At 34.8% G+C, this 9,789-nt stretch overlaps 1 pseudogene; it reads right to left on the reverse strand.

The window, feature by feature from the left end:
• Positions 1–1,508: 1,508 nt before the first annotated feature.
• LOC149237169 (ABC transporter C family member 10 pseudogene) lies at positions 1,509–9,434 on the reverse strand (annotated as a pseudogene).
• Positions 9,435–9,789: the final 355 nt, after the last annotated feature.

The following is a 9,789-nucleotide window of genomic DNA, read 5'->3' on the forward strand; positions in this document are numbered from 1 at the left end:
CTGATGGATTGCTGCAACAAGTGAAGAGCGCATCTACAGACCAATCCATCTAGTGCCAAAATAACATTGCCTTTGAGATATGGACGCTATGGTCTTGGCAATAAAGAGTGTTCCTACCAAAAAAATGATTCATATTTGAATGACTGTCTAACTTCTGAAACTCCAATAAAGGCATTCAAAACAAGTGGTCCAGAAGACACAGTAAATACATTGAGAAAAGCATAGAACCCAGTCCTTGCCATATTTTTCCAGTGACAAAAAACCAAAGCCGAGAAAACTGATGGAGTGGCAGATGGGTTTTTCTGCTTTTCGCCTCAACAATTCTTCTGTAAATGTTGTATATATATTTTGTACTTGATCATCTACACACACAAGGAAAATCATCTTCTTCTAGAGGCTGCTTCTTTCCTTTGGACAAAAGATAATTCAACCACCAAAATGTCATCCTGCTGAAGAATCCTGCCTTGGAAAAAGGAGTCACATTGAAATTTAACTTCAACAGATCTTCCTTGGAAACCCTTTGGCTGGAGTTGAGATATCTGATCTTCCTTCAGAGGCCCTATAAAGATAGTGAGTTGACATTTTAAGGACTAATTCCAAAATGCAACAGTACTTGGTAGAAGATTGAAATGGGCTAGGGCTGTTGGTATATATATATGATTTGTGAATCTTTTGATCATTCTCTATTGGTCTACATATTTTATGAGTGATTTTAATATTTGTAACAACATTCTTCGATTGTTCTTGCAGAGAGAAATCCTTTGAAAAAATCCACAAAGGGCCATGACTTATCATCACCTCAATGCAGAAAATTTAGTTACGATGAGGTCAAGGAAATAACTGGTGGCTTTGGAAGGCAAATTGGCAGAGGAGGATTTGGGCCTGTCCGTCTGCAAAATGGGCTTGAGGTGGCTGTCAAAGTACTGTCAGAGTCATCAAAACAAGGAGACAAGGAATTCTCAACAGAGGTATGTATGGCTGCTTAATTGATCAGTGTTTCACATTTTCCTATATAAAGAAGAAAGGTTTTTTTAATTAAAGATAAAATATTTTTATCTCTAGAGAAACATTTCGGCATTTTTAAAAATAGATATGTGCAAAGGGCAGTGTGACTCACTGAAAAGAAAGGTATAATATTGGTTACTATGCTTTCGAAAGTCACAATAAAAATCCTGTGCCCTTTGTGGGTTATTGTTGTGAAGCAGGAAATCAGATATTGATTTACCAGTATATATCCAAGGGAAACTTGGGGGGAATTCTCCATGGTATGGGTCAAATCCTGGGCTATCTTGTCTTGTGTTTAATCCTGAATTTTTTTTTCAATTTATCTATATATATATATATATATATATATATATGTGTGTGTGTGTGTGTGTTGTCTTATTGTGCAGTGTATATATAGATATTCTTAACTATTATTTTCTTGCTGTACAAGGCCAAATCATTGTTGTAGAAAGGTGCAACGTACAAATTAGTACTAGCTACATATTAACTGTAAAACCCTTATATCAAAATAAAATCACCACATTAACCATAAACAGGCTAGTAGCAGTATGAGCATCAACAACACTGAAAGGATCATCCAAAAGATAAATATCAGAATCTTGATATAAGGCACGGGCAAGCTATCCGCTACTTCTAGCCACCGCTGAGATTGATACCTCTTTCTCCTATTTCAGTCAGATCGCCAAAGGGAAGATTTTGGAGGTCTTTATCCAGTGAAGAGTTGAAGATAACTTCCTGATATTTCTACTCGTCCATGGAACGTCCAAATAATATGTTGTTCCGTACTGTTCCAGTTTGAATCCATGCAGTCTGAGAAACATGTGCGACGGTGTCATAGACTTGCAACTGCAGTGGCAGGGTTGAAAACGTTAAGAAGGAGAATCCATCAATTTAAACGGTTGACAATGTTAAGGTAAGGGGATAAATAATTCATACTCACACTACCCCTCAACTTTGGTACTTCTCCGAGTATCGCAGCTAAAAGAATTGATTTTCCAGATCCAACTTCTCCACAAATTGCCAATTTTTGGCCATGCTTAACCTCTATATTTATGTTTCTCAATATGGGCTTTGATGAACTGGAATCCCAACTTAGTGTTGTAGAACTGATAAGAAGAGACAGGTCAGAATTCTGATGAAATACCATTACCCGCTCAACCACCCCATCCTGTAATTCGGCAGCCTCAAGAAAGTTGATGATACGACTTAATGAGACATTGGCTTGAATAATAACATTGATTACATCAGGAATTAGTCGAAGAGGTTCTTGAACGATGCGCAAAGTGGCTATGAACGTGAAGACGTTGCTTGGAGTCAGAGGAATTTTAAGAAAATAGTAGGTTACAAACGTTGCAGTCGAAATCAAAACAGGAGATGACCAAAACAATAACTTATTGTAGGCTTTAATAAGTTGAACTGCAGATAGCCATTTGAACTCTACCTTGTGCATCTTGTCAATACTTTCTTTGAAGCGTTCCTCCCATGCATGAAATTTCAGTACTTTCATATGCACCAGTGCTTCTATGGTAGCCCTTAACCGCTGATCCTGGGCTGACATGAGTTTAGTTTGAAACTTATGTTGTAACTTTCCCATTAGAGGGTTACAAAGCATGGTAATGATGATAACTACCGAGGCTGAAAGTGTGGCCCATCCAATTACATGGAAGAGGATGCTTAAAGCCAATATGAGTTGGAGTACTGTTTTCCAAGTCTGATGAAACCAGAAAGGAAATTCGCCAATATGATAAGCATCTACAACCATATAATTCATGATTTCTCCAGTTGTATGCACCTGTTTAGCAGCTAGCTTCATTGGTCAGCTGTATTTGTTTCTGATGGATTGCTGCAACAAGTGAAGAGCGCATCTGCAGACCAATCCGTCTAGTGCCAAAATAACATTGCCTTTGAGATATGGACGCTATGGTCTTGGCAATAAAGAGTGTTCCTACCAAAAAAATGATTCATATTTGAATGACTATCTAACTTCTGAAACTCCAATAAAGGCATTCAAAACAAGTGGTCCAGAAGACACAGTAAATACATTGAGAAAAGCATAGAACCCAGTCCTTGCCATATTTTTCCAGTGACAACAAACCAAAGCCCAGAAAACTGATGGAGTGGCAGATGGGTTTTTCTGCTTTTCGCCTCAACAATTCTTCTGTAAATGTTGTATATATATTTTGTACTTGATCATCTACACACACAAGGAAAATCATCTTCTTCTAGAGGCTGCTTCTTTCCTTTGGACAAAAGATAATTCAACCACCAAAATGTCATCCTGCTGAAGAATCCTGCCTTGGCAAAAGGAGTCACATTGGAATTTAACTTCAACAGATCTTCCTCGGAAACCCTCTGGCTGGAGTTGAGATATCTGATCTTCCTTCAGAGGCCCTATAAAGATAGTGAGTTGACATTTTAAGTGAGATGATATTTAAGGACTAATTCCAAAATGCAACAGTACTTGGTAGAAGATTGAAATGGGCTAGGGCTATTAGTATCTATATATGATTTGTGAATTTTTTGATCATTCTCTATTGGTCTACATATTTTATGAGTGATTTTAATATTTGTAACAACATTCTTCGATTGTTCTTGCAGAGAGAAATCCTTTGAAAAAATCCACAAAGGGCCATGACTTATCATCACCTAAATGCAGAAAATTTAGTTACGATGAGGTCAAGGAAATAACTGGTGGCTTTGGAAGGCAAATTGGCAGAGGAGGATTTGGGCCTGTCCGTCTGCAAAATGGGCTTGAGGAGGCTGTCAAAGTACTGTCAGAGTCATCAAAACAAGGAGACAAGGAATTCTCAACAGAGGTATGTATGGTTGCTTAATTGATCAGTGTTTCACATTTTCCTATATAAAGAAGAAAGGTTTTTTTAATTAAAGATAAAATATTTTTATCTCTAGAGAAACATTTCAGCATTTTTAAAAATAGATATGTGCAAAGGGCAGTGTGACTCATTGAAAAGAAAGGTATAATATTGGTTACTATGCTTTCGAAAGTCACAATAAAAATCTTATGCCCTTTGTGGGTTATTGTTGTGAAGCAGGAAATCAGATATTGATTTACCAGTATATATCCAAGGGAAACTTGGGGGGAATTCTCCATGGTATGGGTCAAATCCTGGGCTATCTTGTCTTGTGTTTAATCTTGAAAAACAATTTCAATTTATCTATATATATATATGTGTGTGTGTGTGTGTGTGTTGTCTTATTGTGCAGTGTGTATATATATATATATATATATATATATATATATATATATATATATATTCTTAACTATTATTTTCTTGTTGTACAAGGCCAAATGCTTTACAGCAGTTGGTTGACTGGAAAACAAGGCTTGACATTGCATTGAATGCAACTTCTTAACTATTATTTTCTTGCGGTATAGGGCCAAATGCTTTACAACAGTTGGCTTACTGGAAAACAAGGCTTGACATTGCATTGAATGCAGCTCAAGGTGAGTGTCTTTCCCTCTTGAAAAAACCATGAATTTAGACTTTGTCAATGTCTCTGTAAAAATAATAATTAGGGCTAGAATACTTGCATAATGGTTGCAAACCTATCATAATTCACAAAGATATCAAAACTACTAATATTATTTTAAGTGAACGGATGGAAGCAAAACTATCAGACTTTGGGCTATCTAGGTTTGGCCCCTCAAGCAAAGGAACCCATGTCTCAACAGATGTGAAGGGCACATTCGGCTACCTTGATCCTGAATATTACACATTTCCCATTCAATTTTTCTCTCTATTGTTTCATTCAATTTATTTGGAACTTAAAATCAAAAGAGAAAATGGATTCTTTGATTTCATAGTGCCGTTGTTTTGAACAGATATGCCACTACGCACAATTTGACAAAGAACAGTGATGTATATAGCTTTGGAGTTGTGACTTTTGAGATAATATCTGGGAGAGAACTAGTGGATACAAATGTTTCTGGTGAAAACAGTCATATCGTCTCGTGGGTAAGCTTCGTTAATGCAACTATATTTGTATTTGTGGGTATGAATTTATTGGAGCATTAGAATTCTAATGTTGCTGTGGATTCTGAATTTGTGTGCAGCGAAGATTCATGATTCGCGAAGGAAATATTGAAGGCATTTTAGATAAAAGGGTACTTTTTGTGACAAGTCCTTTCTCCATTAAAAAAAAAACAGTAATCTTGATGATGGATCCCCTTACATCCATATCTTTCTGGTAAAAAATATTAGCATTCCTCGTATGCCAAATGCGGCATAATATGTAGAAGGGGAGAGATTTGAATACCTTGTTCTTTGCAAACCATTGTGACTGGAAAGCACTGATAGAGGACTAATTCCAAAATGCATTGAGATGAAGTATGTGAACGACTTTGTTCCAGAGGCCCTATAAATATAGTGGATGACATTTTAAGTGAGATGATATTTTAAGGAGGTTCAAAACTTTTGTAAAATTTTGGCTTTCCAATAGAGAAGTGATGTGCATTGTTGATGTATTATTGCTTTGTTGAAGATTAATACAAGTTTTTGGTGATTCTGGCTCACCTTAGTTTGTAGTGTATGTTCTTGCTATACTGATTTCATATGTTTTCCATTTTCCTCTCAGATTATATCATAAATAGCTTTTGGATGTTTTTCTCATGAATGTATGGATTTGTTGAAGTCAGATATTGATGTATAATGCCTATATGGACATGGAAATTAAATCCTTAAAGTGCACACTATGTATCTTTGCATCTTATCCTCCATCTCATCCTCCATATCTGCTTAATCTGCTTCACTCTGATTTTTGCTACATAGGATTCTTAAAGATAATCCTCCTTGTTGAACTCTTCTATCCCATATACTACAATCTCTTACTAAACTGCAGACCCAGGTGATGAAGGTCGATGTATATTTGCATTGATGTTTCGGTGAGTTGATTTTTCATCTTAATTTTATGTGTTTCCTCCGGAAGAGGGTTCTGAATCACCTATATTCTGTGAGAGATTTGAATACCTTGTTCTTTGCAAACCATTGTGAAAGCACTGATAGAGGACTAATTCCAAAATGCAATAGTACCTGGTAGAAGATTGAAACGGGCTAGGGCTAGGGCTGTTGGTATGTATATATGATTTGTGTATTTTTTTATCATTCTCTATTGGTCTACATATTTTGTGAGTGATTTTAATATTTGTAACAACATTCTTCGATTGTTCTTGTAGAGAGAAATCCATTGAAAAAAGCCACAAAGGGCCATGACTTATCATCACCTCAATGCAGAAAATTTAGTTATGATGAGGTCAAGGAAATAACTGGTGGCTTTGGAAGGCAAATTGGCAGAGGAGGATTTGGGCCTATATTCTATGGCCATCTGCAAATATTAATTATTATTTTCAATGACCATTTACATCCATTATAATCTACTATTTGTAATTTTATTATTGAAACTTAACAAACATCTTATAAGATCAAGAGCCCATCTTTGTTACAAGTATTATACTATCTATAAGTTTCAAATAATGTAAATCATTTAGCTTCATCTTCCACCTTTGCATGCAATTTTCTTTATTAATTCTTATTTTCAATGACCATTTATTTTATGCCTTACGGCGTTTCCTTTGCAACATCTGGTGCAAATGCTAGTATAATTTATTTTAAAACTTTCATTATAGTAGGCTGAAGTTGTCAAAAATAATAAAGTGAAAATTAAAGACATATTTTACTTAATTTAAAAATCACTTATAAGAAATAGAGGGCACAATTTTGTTGGATCTTGCTTTAATTTTCATTTAAATTTTTTGGAAAAATATCATGCTTTAACAATGAATTAATTCTTTGTTAAATATTATCATTTTCGAAGATTTTTGAAAAAATACTATGCTTTAATTATGATTTTTTTTTTAATATTATTATTATCAAACAAAACTTATACTTATATTATTTCTTTTTATTTTTATTTCAACAAATTTTATTATTATTTAATTTGTGTAAATTTATTTTAATTCTAAATTTATTAAGTTGTGAGAGATCAAATCTTGTACAAACCTCCTTTTTTATTAGTAAAAATTTTGAGAAAAAAATTACAATTAAAGAGATTTGATCTTTCTCAAGGCTTAAGATAGATATATGGTGATTATATATATATATATATATATATATATATATATATATATATATATATATATATATAGTGTGTGTGTGTGTGTGTGTGTGAAAGAGTCTCGAGATGACTGCACACACTTAACTTTTGGGTTGGGAAACCCCAACCCAAGAGCATCTAAGTCGTCAAAATCACCAAGAGATCACACTCATACTAGGCCACATCAACCCTTAAACTGGTTAGATTTTCTATGACAGTGCACATCAGGGAGTGCCTTAATATTACATCCCATCACCATCTATTCTACACAATAGGCTATTTTAATTTTAAATCATTTAATTTAATTCCGATAAAAATATTTATAAGACAAAATATGAAATTATAACATTTTCTCCCTACTAAACTGAAAAACCTTCTAATTCTTTAAAAACTTATTTTTTTTAACAACAATTTTTAATTATTACTGAAAATAAAAAAAGTATAAAAAAAAAAATATTTTAAATCACATCATGATAAAATTACATTAAAAACAATTGAAAGGCAAATATACGCAAGGACCAAATCACTATCCTAATGAAAATTACATTATTTTTAAAAACATTATATTTTTCTAATCTTTAATCTACATATTATTCAGCCACGACTCAAACTTATTTTATGCATATTTCTTGTCACGTTCACTTAATCAATTTGAACATGGGAATGTGAGAAGAATTAAACACTAACTCCGTAGGTTTAGTAATAATATTTACAAACAAATTTAAGATTAAAAGTGCAGTTTCTTATGATATCTTGTTAAGTGAAATAGGGATTGCTCCTACTGAAGCAATTGCTATGGTGCGAGTCATAAGGTATTTAAAAAAAATTGAGCAAATGGAAGAGGGTAGATGGCCTAAGGTTGTCTTTAATGATAGCTTGTGTAAGAGAAAAAAACCTTCGATGCAACAAAATAACAAATGGTTTAGTAAATGGGGTATTTGCTTGAATGCGTGTCCCATAAACAGCGAAGAGATAAAAGCTTTTGTTATGGAAAAGTTCCAAAAACGTACTTGGGATAAGGAGCTAGGAAGAAAGAAAAATTACTATATTGAAGTGTTTAATCCCACTCATAATCATCAACCAAAAGCATACATAGAGGCCAATATCTCTTGGAGAGCCAAAATTCTTATTGCTCAGTTAAGGACTAATTCTCATCAACTCCGTTGTGAAATAGGGCACTGAAAAAGGCCAAAGGAAGTGTGGAAGGAAAGGATATGCATTTTTTGTTCTTCTGGAAAAGTGGAAATAGAAAAACATTTCATTTTAGAATGTGAGGCCTTCAAAGACAACAGGGAAAGTTATGCAGGTATGCTTGCAGCTAGGTCTTGGGATAATCTATTTAGCGATGGGTTTGTCAAGATGCTGGGAGCATTTATTGTGAGGCTTCACAGAAAAAGGGCCGAATACATCAAGCAGATGATGAAGTAATCTGTCCCATAGGCTATCTTTAGCCTCGTGGACGTTAAAATAATTTCTTTCTTTCTTTCTTTATGTCGATAGGCATTTTCACTACGGGCTTGGGGTGAGAAGACATTGTTCACCCCTGCCAATAGGATGGCTTCATTTTTCGTTTTCCCAGCCAATACGATGGCTTCATTTTCATCATCTTTTGTTCAATTAGAAATTTACACATGACATACCTTTTTCAGTTTTGGGGTTTTGACCTGTGGCTGTGGTTCAGCTTATCGTTTTGGGGTTTCGACCTATGCTTATGATTCTTCTGCATTTTATAATAGCCGACTCTCATGTCACCATCAATGGCTAATGGTTTTCGGGTTTTGACCTGTGCCTGTGATTCTTCTTTATTTTATAGTAGCTGACTCTAATGTCACCATCGGTGAGGGAAATCAAGGCGAATGGTTTAGGCGTAACAAGCCGAAATCGAGGTGAACACTCCAAGCAAGTGACAAGATAATCCATGCAGCTTATGATTTTGGGGTTTCAATCTGTGCTTGTGATTCTTTTGTATTTTATAGTAGCTAACTCTGATGTTTCCATTGGTGAGGCAAATCATGGTGAACAATTCGGGTGTAACAAGCGGAAATCGGGGCGAATGCTCCAAACAAGTGACAAGTTGATCCATGCCACAAGCCGAAATTGGGGCGAACACTCCAAGCAAGTGACAACCCAATCCATGTCAGCTCACCCAAAGCAAGTGATAAGCCGATACATGCCAGAAGCCAAAATCGGTGCGAACACTCCAAGCAAGTGACAAGCCAATCCATGGCAAAATCTGAAATTGGAGCGAATGCTCCAAGCAAGTGACAAACCAATCCATGCCAGTAAGATTTGCCAAATGTCGGGCAGAACGCAACCATAACTAAACACTAGGATTCCTATTTCTATGCAAATTGTTGCATGTTTTCAATTTGTTTTCTGTGAATTGAAGGATATTGTTGGGTAATAGGTATGGAGGATACCTGGAAAGGCGTGCAAAATTTTGATGAGAGCAGATGCAATGGTTTTAAATTCACTCTGTACGAAACAAGATTTGACTCTGCATATATATATATATATATATATATATATATATATATATATATATATATATATATATATATATATATATATATATATATATTCTATGAACTGCCACAAGTCCTGGTCCAAAGCTTCTCGGATTCACAATGAGATTGGCTTCACAATGAGAAGAAGCATAAGTAAACTATTTCT

This window comes from Pinus tabuliformis, chromosome 8 (genome assembly GCF_031772625.1).
Source record: "Pinus tabuliformis cultivar Carrire ecotype Pingquan chromosome 8, CPIR1, whole genome shotgun sequence".
In the NCBI taxonomy this organism is placed as follows: domain Eukaryota; kingdom Viridiplantae; phylum Streptophyta; class Pinopsida; order Pinales; family Pinaceae; genus Pinus; species Pinus tabuliformis.